The sequence below is a fragment of the Lepus europaeus genome, chromosome 12 (assembly GCF_033115175.1).
Source record: "Lepus europaeus isolate LE1 chromosome 12, mLepTim1.pri, whole genome shotgun sequence".
Taxonomy (NCBI): domain Eukaryota; kingdom Metazoa; phylum Chordata; class Mammalia; order Lagomorpha; family Leporidae; genus Lepus; species Lepus europaeus.
The window spans coordinates 97,162,492-97,179,904 of record NC_084838.1 but is presented as its reverse complement, the minus strand read 5'-3'; the positions used below and the strand labels follow the sequence as shown (position 1 = coordinate 97,179,904).

The 17,413-nt window shown below is 45.6% G+C and overlaps 1 long non-coding RNA gene across 1 annotated transcript; it reads left to right on the top strand.

Moving 5' to 3' along the window:
- The first annotated feature begins 491 nt into the window (after window positions 1-491).
- Window positions 492-11,912, top strand: LOC133772042 (uncharacterized). The gene is made up of 3 exons (XR_009867679.1): window positions 492-1,488; window positions 7,401-7,532; window positions 10,680-11,912. It is a non-coding gene; the product is annotated as an uncharacterized LOC133772042 (long non-coding RNA).
- The last annotated feature ends 5,501 nt before the right edge of the window (window positions 11,913-17,413 follow it).

Sequence of the window (17,413 nt, the reverse complement as noted above, 5' to 3'; positions counted from 1 at the left end):
CGTCCTGAGAGTGACCTAACTCTGGAACCAGGCTCTCTGATACGGAGTGTGGACATCCTGAGAGTGACCTAACTCTGGAACCAGGCTCTCTGATATGGAGTGTGGACATCCTGAGAGTGACGTAACTCTGGAACCAGGCTCTCTGATACGGAGTGTGGACATCCTGAGAGTGACCTAACTCCGGAACCAGGCTCTCTGATACGGAGTGTGGACATCCTGAGAGTGACCTAACTCCGGAACCAGGCACTCTGATACGGAGTGTGGACGTCCTGAGAGTGACCTAACTCTGGAACCAGGCTCTCTGATACGTAGTGTGGACGTCCTGAGAGTGACCTAACTCTGGAACCAGGCTCTCTGATATGGAGTATGGACGTCCTGAGAGTGACCTAACTCTGGAACCAGGCTCTCTGATATGGAGTATGGACATCCTAAGCAGTGACCTAACTTCCACTGAATGTTTTTTAGATTGTATCCATTAAGGCTCTTTGGAATGACTTTAGAATTACACCTATTGAGGCCTTTTGGAGTGAGTTTGCCAACATATGCTATTCTTCAGGTCATTTTATAGCCCTCGTCTAGTTTATTGATCTTTTCCCTCTCAGTATTGATGAGTAGAGTTTTCCTTCTTGTCTGCATTTCTTCCATTGTGAAGTTAATTTTTCTCAGTTTAATGTTTCTGAAATTGGGATTGTATGTGACGACCCAGGGACACCCGTGGTAACCCCCCGACCTGTGAGGTGAGACTCTTGGTAATGATATCCCAGAGCAGGATTTATCAGGCATCTCTCTGAGTCCTGATTCTGTTCCCATTTGATTTGAATCCGCATGTCCATGTACTTTGGAGGGCAACCTGGGGCGCCCGTTGTCCGTCTGCTGACACCACGTTGGTCTTTCCCTCTCCCATCCCCTGCATTTTGACCACACATGTCAAGGTTCATTTGCTGCTTGTTTGCAAAGTGCGCACCCCCTAGCCAGCTCCTCTGTGTTTGTGTGGTTGAGGATTTGTTACCTGGTGCATCTTTGGCTACGAGTTTTTCATGTCTGGATTTATTTCCTATTTCTTTGTGACCTCATGCCCTTGCTTCAGTCATTTTCACCTGTGGCCCAGAACTCAACCACGGTGCCTCCTTGTCACCTGTGCCACCCCGAGGAATGGAGGCCACTGTGGGGGAGGGGGCAGGTGTTCCCAAAGATAAGGAGGGGAGGGAACCTGGAGTGCGCCCGCCAGTGGGGAGATGCCACGGCGCCACGGCAAGCAGTGCGGGTTTGACCACTGACTTCTGTCGCCTGCATCACCGTACGTTGGCTTGGAATAAAAGTGCCAAGCAACAGTGCTTTTCTTTCAGATGTGTCACTGCCGTGATCCGATTCACTTTGTGCAGGAGAAATCTGCAACCCCCTTGGGCCTCGTTGTTCTACGGTGGCCGGTGGCCGTTGTGATGTTCGGACGGGATCCTCAGGGTTGCTGCACATTTTCTCCTGAACATCGTGAGCTGTTTTTACTTCTACCCCTAGTTCTTTTACTTTGTTCCTGGCTTCACAAAGTTCTGTATACTTGTGCATTGACTGTTGCAGGACTATAGTGTTAAATCGGTGGTGTTTATCATGAAAATAGATAAATCAGAAATTTAAGCAATTGCTTGAACTGTAAAATGACAAAGATAACTATTGAGAAATACTACACATGTATAGGTCTGCAGAACTGAAAGAGTTAAGACAATTGTTATAAATGGTTCATTATTTTCCACAATACTGTCCTGGATCAGCAAGGCAGGAAGGGCAGAAAGTGAAGTGAAATTGTTCTACAGGTCTGTCTTGTGGGTGAGGGTATCCACACATATGGCTTTGCCCGTTAACTTTGAAATCAAGAAAAGTAGGCTAAAAGCCTTTTGAAAAGCTAAAAATAATATTGATGATAAAAATAAGTTGAATACGAGGAGCGGCAAGATGGCGGAATAGGAAGGGAGCACATTGATAGTTCAGCAAGACACACAGGTTAATAAAAGTGGAGATATGGCAGGGTCAAGGAAGAGTAGGGGAAGAAACAGCAGAGGAAACTCTTCCGGAACTAGTGATTCACAGTGGACCTGCCTGGAGAGCGTGGGAGCCCAAGTTCGGGACACCAGCGGCAGACTTAACGCACCAGCGCTGGAACGCAAGGTGAGCCGAACCTCAATAGCCCGAGACACCAGCGGGCAAGCAGAAAGAGGAGACTAGAGGGAACGAGGCTTGAAACTCCGTGGGGAAAAGTTCACCAGGCTAACTAGAAGAGAGAGAGGAAAAAAAAAAAAAGTGACCGATACGGACACGAGTTTCTCTCTCCACTCACCTCTCAAAGGCGAGCAAGACAGAGCAGGCGCCATTTTGGACATACGTCATAAGCAGGGCGACCTCAGGTCTGCACCAGCCCTGAGCCTAGCAGAAAAACCTGACTCTGGGGGGAGGGGTGAAAAACAGGAGATTAGCATCTAACTTGGCAACCCAGTGGGAGACTGCAGGAGAATTGGAGCCCACACTGAGGGCAGCACAGATTCCCTGTGTGGTCCTTGGGAAAGAGCTTCCGATCTCTGGCTCCTGTGGCTATATCATTCGCCTGCTAACTACCTCCAATTACGTTCAGCTGTGTGGAATTACCTCCCTTTTGAATCAAAAAAAAAAAAAAAAGAGAGAGAGAGAGAGAAATTTACCACCACGCCTAACCTGGGAGTGTCATCTTTGACACACCCTCAACCCTGAGGAACCAAACACAGCTCTCAGTCCACACTTATCTCAAGCCTCTAAGGCTCCACCGAAAGCAGACAGTCCACTTAATATAGAGCCATAGTGTAACAAGAAAAAACACCACAGTGAAGAAACCAAATATCTCCAACATGCCATACAACAAACGCAAAAACCGAGGTAACAAGAACAAGGAAGACACGATGACGCCCCCAAATGAAAAAGACACCCCAATTCAAGATTATGAAGATGATGAGATAGAAGAAATGCAAGAAGCGGATCTCAAAAAATTGATAAGAACATTAAGAAGTTCTCAAAAACAAATTCTTGAACTACAAAAATCCTTAATGGACAAGATAGAAAATCTCTCTCGTGAAAATGAAATATTAAGGAGGAATCAAAATGAAATGAAACAACTAGTAGAACATGAAACTGTGATAGTGACAAAAAACCACAATGAAATGAAGAACTCAATAGATCAAATGACAAACACATTAGAGAGCCTTAAAAACAGAATGGGCAAAGCAGAAGAGAGAATATCAGACTTAGAAGACAGAGAACAGGAAAGGAAACAGGCAAACCAAAGAAAAGAAGAAGAAATTAGAAATCTAAAAAATATTGTCGGGAATCTACAGGATACTATTAAAAAACCTAATATTCGGGTTCTAGGAGTTCCTGAAGGCATGGAGAGGAAGAAAGGATTAGAAGGCATTTTCAGGGAGATACCAGCAGAAAATTTCCCAGGTTTGGAGAAGGACAGAGGCATCTTAGTACAGGAAGCTTATAGAACCCCTAATAAACATGACCAAAAGAGATCCTCACCACGACACGTAATCAAACTCACCACAGTGAAACATAAAGAAAAGATTCTAAAAGGTGCAAGAGAGAAATGTCAGATTACTCTCAGAAGATCTCCAATTAGACTCACAGCAGACTTCTCATCAGAAACCCTACAAGCTAGAAGGGAATGGCGAGATATAGCCCGGGTACTAAGAGAGAAAAACTGCCAGCCCAGAATACTATATCCTGCAAAGCTCTCATTTGTGAATGAAGGTGAAATTAAGACTTTTCATAGCAAACAGAAACTGAAAGAATTTGTTGCCACTCATCCTGCCCTGCAAAAGATGCTTAAAGATGTGTTACACACAGAAACACAGAAACATGGTCACCAATATGAAAGAAGGTAAAGGAAGGAAACCTCACAGCAAAAGATCACAGGAAGCTCAATTTCTCTTTGACATAGAATTAAACTCTGATGCTCTGTTAAAGCAATGTGTTAAAGTAATCTATTATGTTCTCTTGATGTCTGTTAAATTCTAATTGTTCAAAAACAGCTGAATTTTTATTAAGAGCTACGGGTTATGTAAATATGTGCTTATTTTCAAAGATTTGAATAATCACCTTGTAACAATGATCAAATTTGGTCTATGTTAGGTCATGATTTTAAGGAATCTTATTTCAACCAGATATTTTGGATTTTGAGCCTTCTTGGCATTCTTGACAGGCATTCAAAAAATCAAAGTTTCAAACAATCTGGTCTCTAAAATTTCCAGTAAATCCTGGACTTTGGTTTTTCCAGTTTGGGCCAAACTGAAAAAATCGAAGGACCTGTGTCTCTCATCTTATAGAGACACCAACTAATCAGGCTATTTGGATCATATTAGAAGTACTGTCAAGATGTGATGTGGTACCAAACTTTAGTTTCTATAATGGAAATGCTATCAATACAAATGTTTGAGAATTAAAAAGTCTAATGATCTTGTGTTACTAGACATGATAGTTATCTTAATGAGAAAGCCCCAGAGGCCTAAAAGGTTAAATACTTGTAAAATCCTACAGGTGCTTTCAAAAATACTGTGAAGTAAGCAAGTGCCTCTTGTTGGTTGATGAGTTTATAATTTTAAACATGGCGACTTAAAGTCTTTTGTCATCCACAGTTATATATGATGTGCTGCTCATAAAACTAAAGCGTTGTTGGTTCTGGGTTTAGCTGTCCTCCTATAGGTTCCTATGGTCTTTTTCCAGCCACTTCCATTGTATTCAGTACTTTGGGATGGCTCTGTAAACAGATGAAGCCAATAATGTATTAACAGTACCAACTGAGAGAAAGTATGGTTAACTGAGGTTACTAAAAACAAAAAGCAATTCAAATCAATTGGCAATTTACAAAAAGAGTTAGATTTTAAAAGCTATTATTAAAATTGCTACATTGGTCTATTATGCTATGTTATACGTGTGTACATATTGTATGTCCACATGGGGAAATTTTATTAAGAGTTTTATTTTAAATGGCTTATAGATAAGATTGTCCATAAATTTAAGCTGCTAAAATCAATCAAAGATACATTTTAATTTGTGTGACCTGAATCTGTGTATCATATGTTTTAAACGTGTTGGTAGAAAGAAACTAAAAACATTTTAGATGGTTGTGCTTAAGTTTACTGGTTAAACAAACTACACCATGTTAGATATTTAAGAGGTGTTTTCAAATACATGATTCTTAAAATTTATAGAAGGCATTGGACCTTCTGCTAAATGTTTTCTTAAGTTGTTATCTAATGGTTGAAACGGTTTGCTAAGTATTCATGTAATATTGCTATTGTCAGCAAGCGATCTAGGACGTGCTCCCTCATTTCTCTATTCTAAGCCCAACTTGTTCTTTCAATTCTCTATTCTCTTCAAGGTAGGAAACTAATTCTATTATGAAGGAATCTGTAGGACGCACAATTTAATCTTTAGACCTTATAAAAGAGATGGCTAACATTTTTCTGTAATAGCATAGCCAAAATAAGAACTTAAATAATAATCTCATAGCTAGATTCACTTCGCCATCTGCAAAGTATACAGTAAGTAGAAAAAACCTCCCTTTCAGACCAAAGGGAAAGGAAGTTTTAAAGTGAGAATATAATTTTCTCATGGGCATTGTCTACCTTAGAAAAACTACTACAGAACATGCCTGTGACTATAGACTTGTAGTTCAGGCCACCGAAGATTAGAGATGGGACACGGGCACTCCCTTGACTTGCATCCTCTGGTCTGCTTTAACACAAACCAGGAGGAAAAGAAAGCTAGGCATCAGAAGCAATGGGTGGCAGGCCTATTAATGGCTGATCTGTACAGTGATCTGCCCTCAAGGAGACCCAACAGGCCAGTCCACTGCAGTGGCTTTCAATGTGGTAAGCCTGGGCTTCAGCAGAAGTCAGCTTGTGAAGAGCCCTGGCAGCTCTGCCAAGAGTTGGATCACTGGAGGTGGACCTGCCCTGGAGTCGAAGGATGCCCAGGTCAGAGCCACAGATCTTATTGGCTCCAAGCTGAAAAGCCCTTCACTCAGCCCAACTTCCAAAGTGACCACTGCAGCTGAGGGGATGGTCAAGTAGGGTCAGCAACATTGCAGGCAGAACTGTAAATTTCTTGTTAGAGATGCCACCTGCCTTTACCTGGCCAGCTCTCCTCCCAGGCCAGCCAAGTAATGAAAGTCAACAGAGTGCCTTCCCCTAGGAGGTTCACACCTCCCTTAGGATGTACCCCATGTGAAGAGATAGATAGGTCTGGGCCTCTGAATTTAAAGGGCCTAAAGCCCACCAGATTATTATCAAGCCCCTTCTATCAGGTTCTATTTGCCTCTCAATCAGAAAAATTACTTGTAGCTTAGACAGCACCTTTCTTAGCTCCTCTAATAATGACTCTGTCCCTTGTTCTAGACCCTGTCTAGCGTACTTGGGCCTCATTCCTTTGTAATCATAACCTCTACTCTACCACCAATGGCTCTACTCCCAACCTGTGTGTACTGATGGTCCTCTTCCCCACTTCATACTGTATAATTGTTCAAACCTGGTAAATGCCACTCTTAGGATCATTGGTTACTATCCTCACCCTGTCTTTTATGACCTTGTCTAAATATGATCAGAGTCGGCAAACTTGGAAGGCTTCCATAGCCTTGGCAACTCATGACGACAGCCTAGGGTGGTTACTAGCACCATAAACTAGAGTGTCAATTTGTTGGGTCAACAACAGGAGCCAGTGTGCACTTGCTCCTCATGTGGGATCTCTGTCCTTAATGTGCTGTACATTTTGATTTAATGCTATAAATAGTACTCAAACAGTATGTTTCACTTTGTGTGTCTATGTGGGTGCAAACTGTTGAAACCTTTATACTAAATTGATCTTCTGTATATAAAGAGAATTAAAAATGAATCTTGATGCAAATGGAAGGGGAGAGGGGGCGGGAGAGGGGAGTGTTGCGGGTGGGAGGGAAGTTATGGGAGGGGGAAGCCATTGTAATCCATAAGCTGTACACTGGAAATTTATATTCATTAAATAAAAGTTAAAAAAAAAGAAAAAAAAATAAGTTGAATACATGAGAGTAGGAAAGTTAAAAAAAAAAAGGTTTTGAGTACTCAGAAATAATGAGGCAACACAAGAATGAAAATCAGAAGGCACAGGCGTGAACTGGATGTAAAAATACTTATAACTGTATACCCAGTATATTAAATTTTCTTCCTATAAAAGCATCTTAGATTCCACTGAAGAAATACAATGTAAATATATAATCTTAAAACACTGAAAAAGGAAAACTGAGATATTAAATTAAGAATTGAATTATTGTTAAATGAAAACATCTGTCTGGTAGATATAATAACATGTGAACAGGATGTGACCAGGAAACACTTCTTAACCTCCAGATGTCTCCACTTTGCCATCTGGATGATGGGCATGCTCCCAACAGAACCTGCCACAGAGGGTCACCCAACGGATGGAATAAGCTAACCTTTGTTCAGGACTGGGAACAGTGCTTGGAATGCAGACACCGCTCTGTAAGTTCAGTATAACTTTAAAGTTGATACATTTAAATGAAAGATAATACATGGTGTTAAACTACATTAAAAATGGGAAAATAGCAGGCAACATCACTTCACTGAAGACCAAATTCAGTAGGAACATGAACATTTCATTTGCTCTAAAGGTTGCTTCCAAAGCCAGTTGATTTACATGGGAGATAGTCCCAGAGATCCTTCCAGAACAAGAGCTGCATCTCTTGAAAAGAATTTAACATTTCTGCAGCCCAAGTACCAGAACTGCACAGCAGATTGGATTGATTCCTCCCTGTCATGTTCACTTGTAAGTACCTTGGACAAATGGAGAATTTCCCATCAGGTTCATGGAAATCATGAGAGAAGGATAAGTAGTCTTCCTCTCTGTGGTGCCTGAGAAACGGGGTGGTTTTCAGAGATAAGAAGATCATCCATGAGGTTGCAGACACCACATGGGTGAGGTGCTCAGTGGCCTGGGACAGAGGCCAACAGAAAACCTGAAAGGTGCCACTGGCTCGGATGCTGAGCAGTTGAGTTCAGCTGTCTCATTCCGTCTTCCAGAGATGAAAAATTCAACTTTCCAAGCCAAGAAGTTCCAGATTAGTAACCAGAGGTGAGAACAGGGTACTTAGAACTACATTATTAATGCTTTCTTTATGAAAAAGCTGCCCATCTGTAGGGTCACTGGCATGCAAAGTTTCCTACTGACCCTTGATAACAGAGAAGTCTGTCTCCTGATAAAGCTGAATGCCCAATTTTTGCATCGTTTAACAGTTGAAATTAAAGCTTCTCAAACTCTCTACCTGTTTTCTCAAAAATTCTGATGAATTTGCCTAGAGTTGCTGAAAGGTCCTTAAGCCAAATCCAGTGTGTTCAGTGCCCGAATACAATAGTGTCCTTTAAACCCTGGGCATTTGAGAACAAACTACGTAGATAGTAACTAAAGCAAGGTAAATCAATGAGAATATGGATTTTGCATTTTTTAAAGTTTTTTAATTTATTTACTTGAGAGGTAGAGTTATAGGCAGCGAGAGAGAGAGACCAAGAGAAGCAATGGCCAGAGCTGCACTGATCCAAAGCCAGGAGCCAGGTGTTGGTCTCCCACATGGGTGCAGGGGCCCAAGGACTTGGGCCATCTTCCACTGCTTTCCCAGGCCACAGCACAGAGCTGGATTGGAAGATGAGCAACTGGGACTAGAACCAACGCCCATATGGGATGCTGGCACTGCAGGCAGAGGATTAACCTGTGCCACAGCACTGGCCCCAGATTATGCATTCTTTTTGTTGTATATTAATGTTAGCCATTGCAAAACACACCAGACACCAGAGTAAGGGAGAGGGTTTATTGGGGAACACCTAACAGACCGGAGTGAAGGGACGGCGAAGGGAAAGAGAGAGAAAGAGAGTGTGAGAGAGAAGCAGAGAGGAGAGGAGCTAGCAAGGAGAGGAGATAGAGCAGAGAAGAGGAGAGAGGTGGGCAGAGAGCAGGAGAGGATAGATAAGAGAGCAGGAGGGAAGGGCCAAGAGAGCAGAACCAAGAGAGAAGAGTCAAGAGACCAGAGGAGGAGTCTGGAGAGAAGAACCGGGAGAGCTGCAGAGGAGAGCCAAGAGAGCACGTGTTCAGGAACAGGCCCTTTTAAAACTTTGCCTGAGGGCAGGCAGGGAAGCAGGAGCAGTGAATCCCATTAGGATGGGGGTGGAGCCTGGCTCAGGTAGCTGGGCCATGCGGCCACCTGGCTAAAACTGCACCAGTTTCATAACACTTTTTTTTTTAAAAAAATATTTATTTATTTGAAAGTCAGAGTTATGGGCCAAGCACTGGCATAGCGGGTGAGGCCGCTTTCTGCAGTACCGGCATTCCATATGGGCGCCAGTTTGTGTCCCGGATGCTTCACTTCCAATCGAGCTCTCTACAGTGACTTGGGAAAGCAGTACAAGATGGCCCAAGTGCTTGGGCCCCTGCACCCATGTGGGAGACCTAGAAAAAGCTCCTGGCTCCTACCTTCAGATCAGCACAGCTCCAGCCATTGCAGCCAACTGGGGAGTGAACCGGCAGATGGAAGACCTCTCCCCCCTCCCCTTCTCCCTCTCCTTTCTCTGTGTAACTTAGACTTTCAAATAAATAAATCTTTTTTTTAAAGAAAGAATTATACAGAGAGAGGAGAGGGAGAGAGAGAGAGAGAGAGAGAGAGAGAGAGAGAGAGAGAGAGTCTTCCATCCACTGGTTCACTCCCCAACTGGCTCCAGTGGCCGGAGCTGTGCCAATCTTCAAATTGGATGGCCAGGAGCCAGGAACTTCCTCCAGGTCCCCCATATGGATGCAGGGGCCCAAGGGCCTGGGCCATCTTCCGCTGCTTTCTCAGGCCCCAGCAAAGAGCTGGATTGGAAGTGAAGCAGCCAGGACTTGAACCAGCGCCCATATGGGATATTGGCACTGCAGGCAGTGGTTTTACCCACTATGCCACAGCGCTTGCCCCCAGATTATACATTCTTCAATGCTCCCTGACAACCGCTTTTGGCATTCCTACCCTGGTTAGCAGGGGCAGGCATTCTGCAAGTCACTGGCTCGGACCTTAAAAAACTACTTTGAATTTAAAAAAACACTGTTGCTCAGATGGTCCTGGACAGCATCCTAGTTGTACTTTGCTACCCCTTGTAGCATAATGTGGTCATAACGTGTGGACCATGTGTGCCTTTCTCAGAGTGGGTGCTCGGCCCTAGCCCGTCACCCAGTTTATTTTCTTCTTGGCTCTTCTCCAGCCTGGAGTCACATTGTGTGAATTGGTGGCTTGATTCTTACTTGCACCCCTTCTAACTGTGTTGGTCGCCTTGTCTCTCGCGTGCTCAGAGAACGCCCGACATGTGACGGGGTCCAGCACCTTTGAGTTGTCCCGATGACGGGGCTGGTTTACACTCCAGCTTCCTGTGCCCTTTAGGATAGTCCAAAAAGCCCATGGCTCCGCTCTTCTGGCGCAGCCATGGAAGAGCTGAGATCGCCCAGCCTCAGGGACAGGTGTCGCACAGTAGGAATCCTTCCCATGCGTTTAGCATCCAAGCTGTTGGACGAACGACGTTATTTTCTGGGCAGAGACAGAGCACCTGGTGTGGAAGATGGACATTTCATCTCTCCTCCCTTTCTCTCACCTGTAGCCTCCCAGAGAGGAAGAGAGTGTGGCCCTCTGCACTGGGGAATGTGAAGCAGATCCAAGCCTTTCAACTCGAAAATGCCCGCACGGTGCATTGAAGTTTATTCAGGCTTCCCCTTCCTCCAGTCTTCAGGACACAGACCGACGAGAAGGGAGAACTGAAGACAGAGTGCAGGAAAGGACCCAACCCAGTGGGGACTGCTTGGCAGGCACCTGGCAAGGAGTCTGGGGCTACCTGTGAGCAGAGCTGGGCAGCAGGTTCAATGGAGCGGTGTGGCAAGGCTGAGGGGCAGAAGTGGCCCAGAGACTGGGGCAGCACTGTAGGTGATTAAGCAAATGCTGAGAGCAAAGACCAGTTGGAAAATCAGAGCCAAGGGGAGATTTCAGATGGGAGCTTGGCCACCTGGTGGAGATGGCAGCCACAGTGTTTGGAGTGTCTGCCTGTTGAGATGAAGAGAACGATGAGGAAGCAGTGTTAGGCCGCCCCTTTCTAACCAACAAGTTCTCCACCTTCCATTGTCTGCTTCCTTTCCTGGGCACCGCTGGTGGTGGGTTTTGATAATGTGGTTTGGGCTCTGAAGCCTATCATAGTAGATTTTCAATTCCATAAAAAACAGCTGTCCATCCCAGATTGACACACAAATAGGGCACCTAATCCCGGAGAATACAGTGGCCTGGGTGTGGTCAGTAGTAGCCTCTGGTCCTCTGAGCACATGGTGAAGGCAGACGTCCGGATAGTCACCTGCCTGTGTCAGCTAAGAGCCCTCACCACATTCTGAACTCTAATGTGAACGAAGTGTACGTGTGATGGATTTGGGTTGAAAAGGTATCAGGGAAAAGGGAGGGGAGGATCTTTTGCTGGGTTTGAATCTACTGGCTGAAATGTGATGGCAAACTGTGTCACTGGGGAAGGTGTGGAGATGTGAGGAGAACCCCGTATGGCAGACTTAGGCTCAGGGGGCAGTCAGGGAAGGACCCCTTCCCAAGGCTGGGAACAAAACAAAAACTACAGCACATTCAAGGATGAGAGAGAGACAGAGAGAGAGACAGAGAGGTCTTCTGTCTTCTGGTTCACTCCCCAAATGCCCTTAGCAGCTAGAGTAGTGCTGAGTTGAAGCCAGAGCCAGGAATTCAGTCCACATCCCCAGCCTACGTGTCAGGAACCCAGTTACTTAAGCCATCGCTGCTGACTCCCTGTGCTCATTGACAGGACGCTGGAGTCGGGAGCGGAGCTGAGTAGGGAACCCAGGTGCTGCAGTGTGGGCTGTGGGAGGCTTGGCTGTCGGCTTAACTGCCAGGTTAGAGCCTGCCCCTGCCGCAGCGTTGCACCATGGCGCTGGAGTTGGGTAAACAGCCCTTCTGTCCTGCTTACTCTGCACTCTCTCTGGAGAGGTGCTCCTCTCCAGAGAGCACTGTTCTCACTGTGCTCATGGCATCATCTGCTTGCCTGGTTTCATTGGTCTGTTTAATAAACCACATAGTATGAATTCTTTGTGAGTTTTCAGTTTTCACTCCATGTTCATCAGTTATAAAATTTTGACTTTTCATTCTAGAGTAAAAAGAACTGAATCTGGCTTGATCGATTTGTTTAATAGACTGGGGTCCAAAGCTGGACCACGCATGCACTTGAGCTTGTTGTGTGGTCACCGTTAGGTTTAATGCAGTTCCCTTGTAAATCAATGTAATTATCTGGGATGAGCCAGCAAATTTCAGATCTCTGAGATCATAGCTTACAATTTAATCGATTTTCAAGAACATAACTGAAATTCTTAAATTTGGTGTCATTATTTTTAGGATGCAGCAGTGCCAGATGGTGATAAGCTTACACAGCATATTAGGAGAGATGGTGCACGCTGTTCCAAACCAACCATGAGATCTGTGCAGAACCATGTTTAAGGGGGACTCCAACCCACGTTGTTCGGTCCTGAAACGCTCCACTGGCCCTGACAGTTACACAGAAGTGTCAGTCATCCTCCCTCCCCTGTGGTGAGCTGCAGTTGTGTGGGCTGTGCACAGGAAGGCCTGCTGCTCCCCCAGCAGCTCTTGGCACCAACGAGATTTCCTGAGTGCTCGGGACCACTCCTCCTCCCCCGGTCATGTTCTGACCTGGTGTCCTTTGGGTCCAGTTCCTTCTCCCAGGCAAGTAGAGACAGGGGCATCAGCCTGGCGGAAACTTGACCTTCTGCAGTCCAGGCAGAACACGGGCAAGACAGGAACTCTCCTCTTCGGGTTTTATTGGGTTAAAAAGATTGATCTGAGGACAGAAGCATGAGTTCTGAAGAAAGCCCTGAACAGGCTTCCAGATGGCTCCCACATCCCCAGGAGCTTAGAAGGCTGCCCCAGGTGCTTCTGAAAGAGGCCTAGAACCAGGGGCACAGCACAGAGCCTTCAGCACTAAGAGAATCCTCCTTGCTAGCTTTTGGACCTTCCGGGGACCTGCGCTGCCTGCCTTCTGAATTCTCCCTTTTGCAGTGGGAACATCTATCTGTCTGCTCTGCCACCATATTCTGGAAGCACATAACCTGTCTGTCTTCACAGGTGCACAACTGCAGCATACGCTCGCACAGCTAGAGTCTCACTGATCTTATGTAGAGGATTGTAGATGAGCCCTTGATGTCAGAATGAGTTAAGATGTTGGAGGCTGTTGGAATGCAGTGAATGGATGTTCTTGCAAGAAGGATGTGCATTTTGGGAGACGACAGGTGGAATGCCATGGACTGAATGCTTTTGTCCCCCCAAGTTTAGGGCCTGTGAGGTGAAGGGAAAGGGTAGCCGAGGACGTGGGGTGAGACCCTAAATTAATGGAGCAGGTGCCCTTACAAGAAGAGGGAGAAACACCAGAGGTCAGTCTCTCTCAATCTCTCTGTGGCTCCATTTCCCTCCCTACCCAGTCTTCTCTCCCTCCACTGTGTGGGGACCCAGTGAGAAGGCAGACATCTGCAGGCCCGGGCAGGAAACCTCACCCTACACTGGACCCTGTAGGAGCTTGCTCTGGGACTCGCAGGGCAGAGCTGTGAGAAGGAGTTCTGTTGTGGGAGCTGCCTGGACTCCAGCCCTTTGTTTAGCAGCCTGCAGAGATGAACACAGGTGAGGAAAGGATACCCAAATAAGTCTAGAAACCTGGGGCCCGGGAACTGGGCTGCTGTTTCAAAGGCTTAGACCCATTCTTTGGCTGTATTAGAAAGCCTGCATCCTTTCATGTCTTAATGTGGCAAGGCTGGACGGCCGGTATGAGTTGTCTCTGGGAATTCCTGGCCTCCTGGGTGTGGTGGAGACTGCAGGAGACAAAAGCCCGCTCTGTTCCCTTTCACCCACCTGATAGCAAGAGTGGAAATTGATGTCTCTCCTGACTGCAAACACACCCAAAGTGGATATGGTCCAAATACAACTGCTGTAAAATCCCTTTTAAACACTCTGAGAAGCGAAGCAGTGGTTTGTTCCACCTGGTCAGTACATTGGTTATTTTTAATAAAATCTCAAGAGCCAAAAAGCCTGTGGCCAAGAACCATGAACACTTTTACCGGTCTTAGCAGACCAGTGGTTGTGGGCATCAACCATGGCAAAGTTGTTACTAAAGAGCACAGCCTTAGTCAGAGGACAGGCAAAGCAGCTGTCACAGGGCCAGCATTGTGGTGCAGCAGGGAGAGCTGTGGGCTGCAGTGCTGGCATCCCATATGGGTACCAGTGAAGGTCCTGGCTGCTCTACTTCCAGTCCAGCCCCTGAGAAGGCAGTGGAGGGAGGCCCAAATGCTTGGGACACCGCTCTCACGTGGCAGACCCAGAAGAAGCTCCTGGCTTCTGGCTTCACCATCGTGGTTCAGCCTAGGCTTTTGAAGCCATCTGGGGAGTGAACCAGCAGATAGAAGATCTCTCTGTGATTCTGTGTCTCTCCTCTCTCTGCAGCAGGCTTTCAAATAGATGAAATTCATTTTTAAATAAGGCAGTCACATCATCAGATCTTTGAGTGGCTGAGTGCAGTGAATGCTCTTCTGAAGAGCAAGTACACACCGATGTCATCCCTTGTTCACTGCTGCCGCAGGGAGTTCCTGTCAGTGCATCAGTTCTGAGCGGAAGGCAGGCATGCCCCAATGACGAGATCATTAGGATTTGCAGTGCCGGCAGCCTTTGCCATCCCATGCAGGGCTGTGCAGGTTGGAGAGTGACTGCCACTCGCTCTGCATTGCCTTCATCTCTGCGATTCTCCATTTCCCCTGAGGAGAAGCAGCGTGTGGGTTTGGAGGCTCTATGGACCTACAGCTTTGGAGCTCTAATGTGGACTAGGAAAGGCTGACATGCTGAAGTACGTTTTCCCACATGTCGAAGTCCCAGCCCACAAACTTCACAATGTGGTCTTACCAAGCTAATCAAAATCCAACGAGGTCTTTATGCTGATCCCTAATCTAACATGGCTGCTATTCTTAGGAGGAGGGGGAATTTGAAAACAGACACACACACACAGGGAAAGCACCCCGGGGAATATGGAGACGGAGATAAGGGTGATGTTTCCACATGATGAGGAACACTAAGGATTTACAGCAGCCCTGAAAATGAGTGAGGCTAGAGCTGGCTCTTCCTCACAGCCTTGGAAGGAGCCCACCCTGCTTCTTGACCTCAGACTCCAGCTTCCAGGACTGGCAGATGTTAAATTTCTGTTGTTTGAACTTCCCTGGGCTGTGGTATTTTGTTATAGCATCCCAGCTCTCTCATACACTGCCCATAGGAGAGCTGCACTGTAGAATCTGAACACTACTATCTCAACAACTAGCATACCAGGTTTTGTCTTGAAGTGTGAAGAATTGGAAATTATACTTGATGCATTTGTTTATCATTCAAATAAATACTTATTTAGTGTTCACTTACACCAGGCACGGTGCTAGAAGCTTGGGTACCAGGTCTAGTGAACCTACAGAAGAGTGTCAAAATGGAACAGATAATAATCATGAATCAAGAAGAGGAAGTTACACAACAAGGAAAGTGTGTTACACAGCACAATAGGAATATACTTGTGACAAATATTTAAAAGTTTTTCCAGCAAAAACAGTTATTAAAAACAAGCAAAATAATGAGAGGAAGCAAGGCATGACAAGAGTGAATCAATGAAATTCTGTCACAATGAGTGACTCTCTTAGCCTGTATCACCAAAAAAAAAAAAAAAACTGTTAAAATATAAATAAAAATAGGTAAACTTGAAGTTTGGCCTAGAGGTGCCAATGAATGCCTGACACCAATTTCAATAACAAAATATGAGATGGTGGTATTTAAAGGAATAACAACTGAAGAGATCCTGGAATCCAATTTTCCAAGCAAGATGCTTTTAAAACTCCACACACAGACATATAGGAAGGTAGCAGATGTGTTCTGAGTGGTATTGACCTTATTCTAAAAATTTCTCACAGGGTGAGCATTTGGCAGAGCAGTTAAGATGCTACAAGGGACTGTTGCGTCCCACACTTAAGTGCCTGTGTTCAAGTCCTGGCTCTGCCAATCCCAGCGTTTTGCTGATGTGCACTCTGGGAGGCAGCAAATGATCACTCAAGCACCTTGGTCCCTGCCACCCCCATGGAAGATCCAGATTGGGTTCTGAGCACTTGACTTCAATTCAGCCTTGGCTGTTGCAGGCATTTGGGGAGTGAATCAGTGGGAAGAAGATATCTTTGTCTCTGCCTTTCAAATAAAATGAATGTAAATAAATGAAATTTTAAAACATTGTCAGGAATTTGGGAGTAGAAGCGTGCGTATCTGTGGTGGACATCCACAGGATGTGTGTTTGATTGATGCATCCTGGCAAGTGGACAGAGGCTGTGGTGACACTTCCAGCTTTGGGAGCTCAGACCACAGAGCCTGAACACAGGCAGGTCCAGAAGGAAGCAAGGACAGAGATACGGCTTTGTCTTAGAAGGCTCAGTCAGAAGGCAAGTGAGGGCCAGTGAAGGCCAAGCCCTACCAGTATCTGCCCATCAGGTAAATCACAGGAGTGAAGGGGTGCGGGGATGGAAAAGAGCCCCTCACAGAGCATTCCCTTTATAAGGGGGATGGGGACACGCCCTCGCCTCCAGGCCAAGATGAAGACCCATGGATAACAAAGACATCCACACTCTGTCTTCAGCATTGTTGTCAGCGGCAGCAGGAGGTGCTCTACATTTCTACTGCCATTCCTATATCTTCAATAAGTTAGGTTTTGCCTCTGTCTTTATACTCTGTGGGCATTATGGCTTTGGATATGATCTTTTATTTTTTTTTAAGACTTACTTACCTGAAAGGCAGAGTTACACAGAGAGAGGGAGAGAAGTCTTCCATCCACTGATTCACTCCCCAAATGGCCACAACAACCAAAACTGGGCCTATCTGAAGCCAGGAGCTTCTTCCTGGTCTCCCATGTGTGTGCAGGGACCCAAGGGGCTCAAGAAATTGGGCCATCTTCTACTTCTTTCCCAGGCCATAGCAGAAAGCTGGATCGGAAGTGGAACAGCCAGGACTCCACCCAGTGCCTATATGGGATGCTGGCACTGCAGACAGTGGCTTTACCCATAATGCCACAAGCACCATCCCTGTATGTGATCTTAACTCTGTTTATGGCTCTCTTTATATACTGATCATGTTCACTTCTCTGTCTTATTTGATACAAATATATCACCAAATACATGTTTTGGTTACTGTGTCATGGAGAATTTCATGTTTAGAACCTAAAGACAATTCACATCAGAGTAAAATCATCTGGTCCTTGAATTTGTCTCCTTT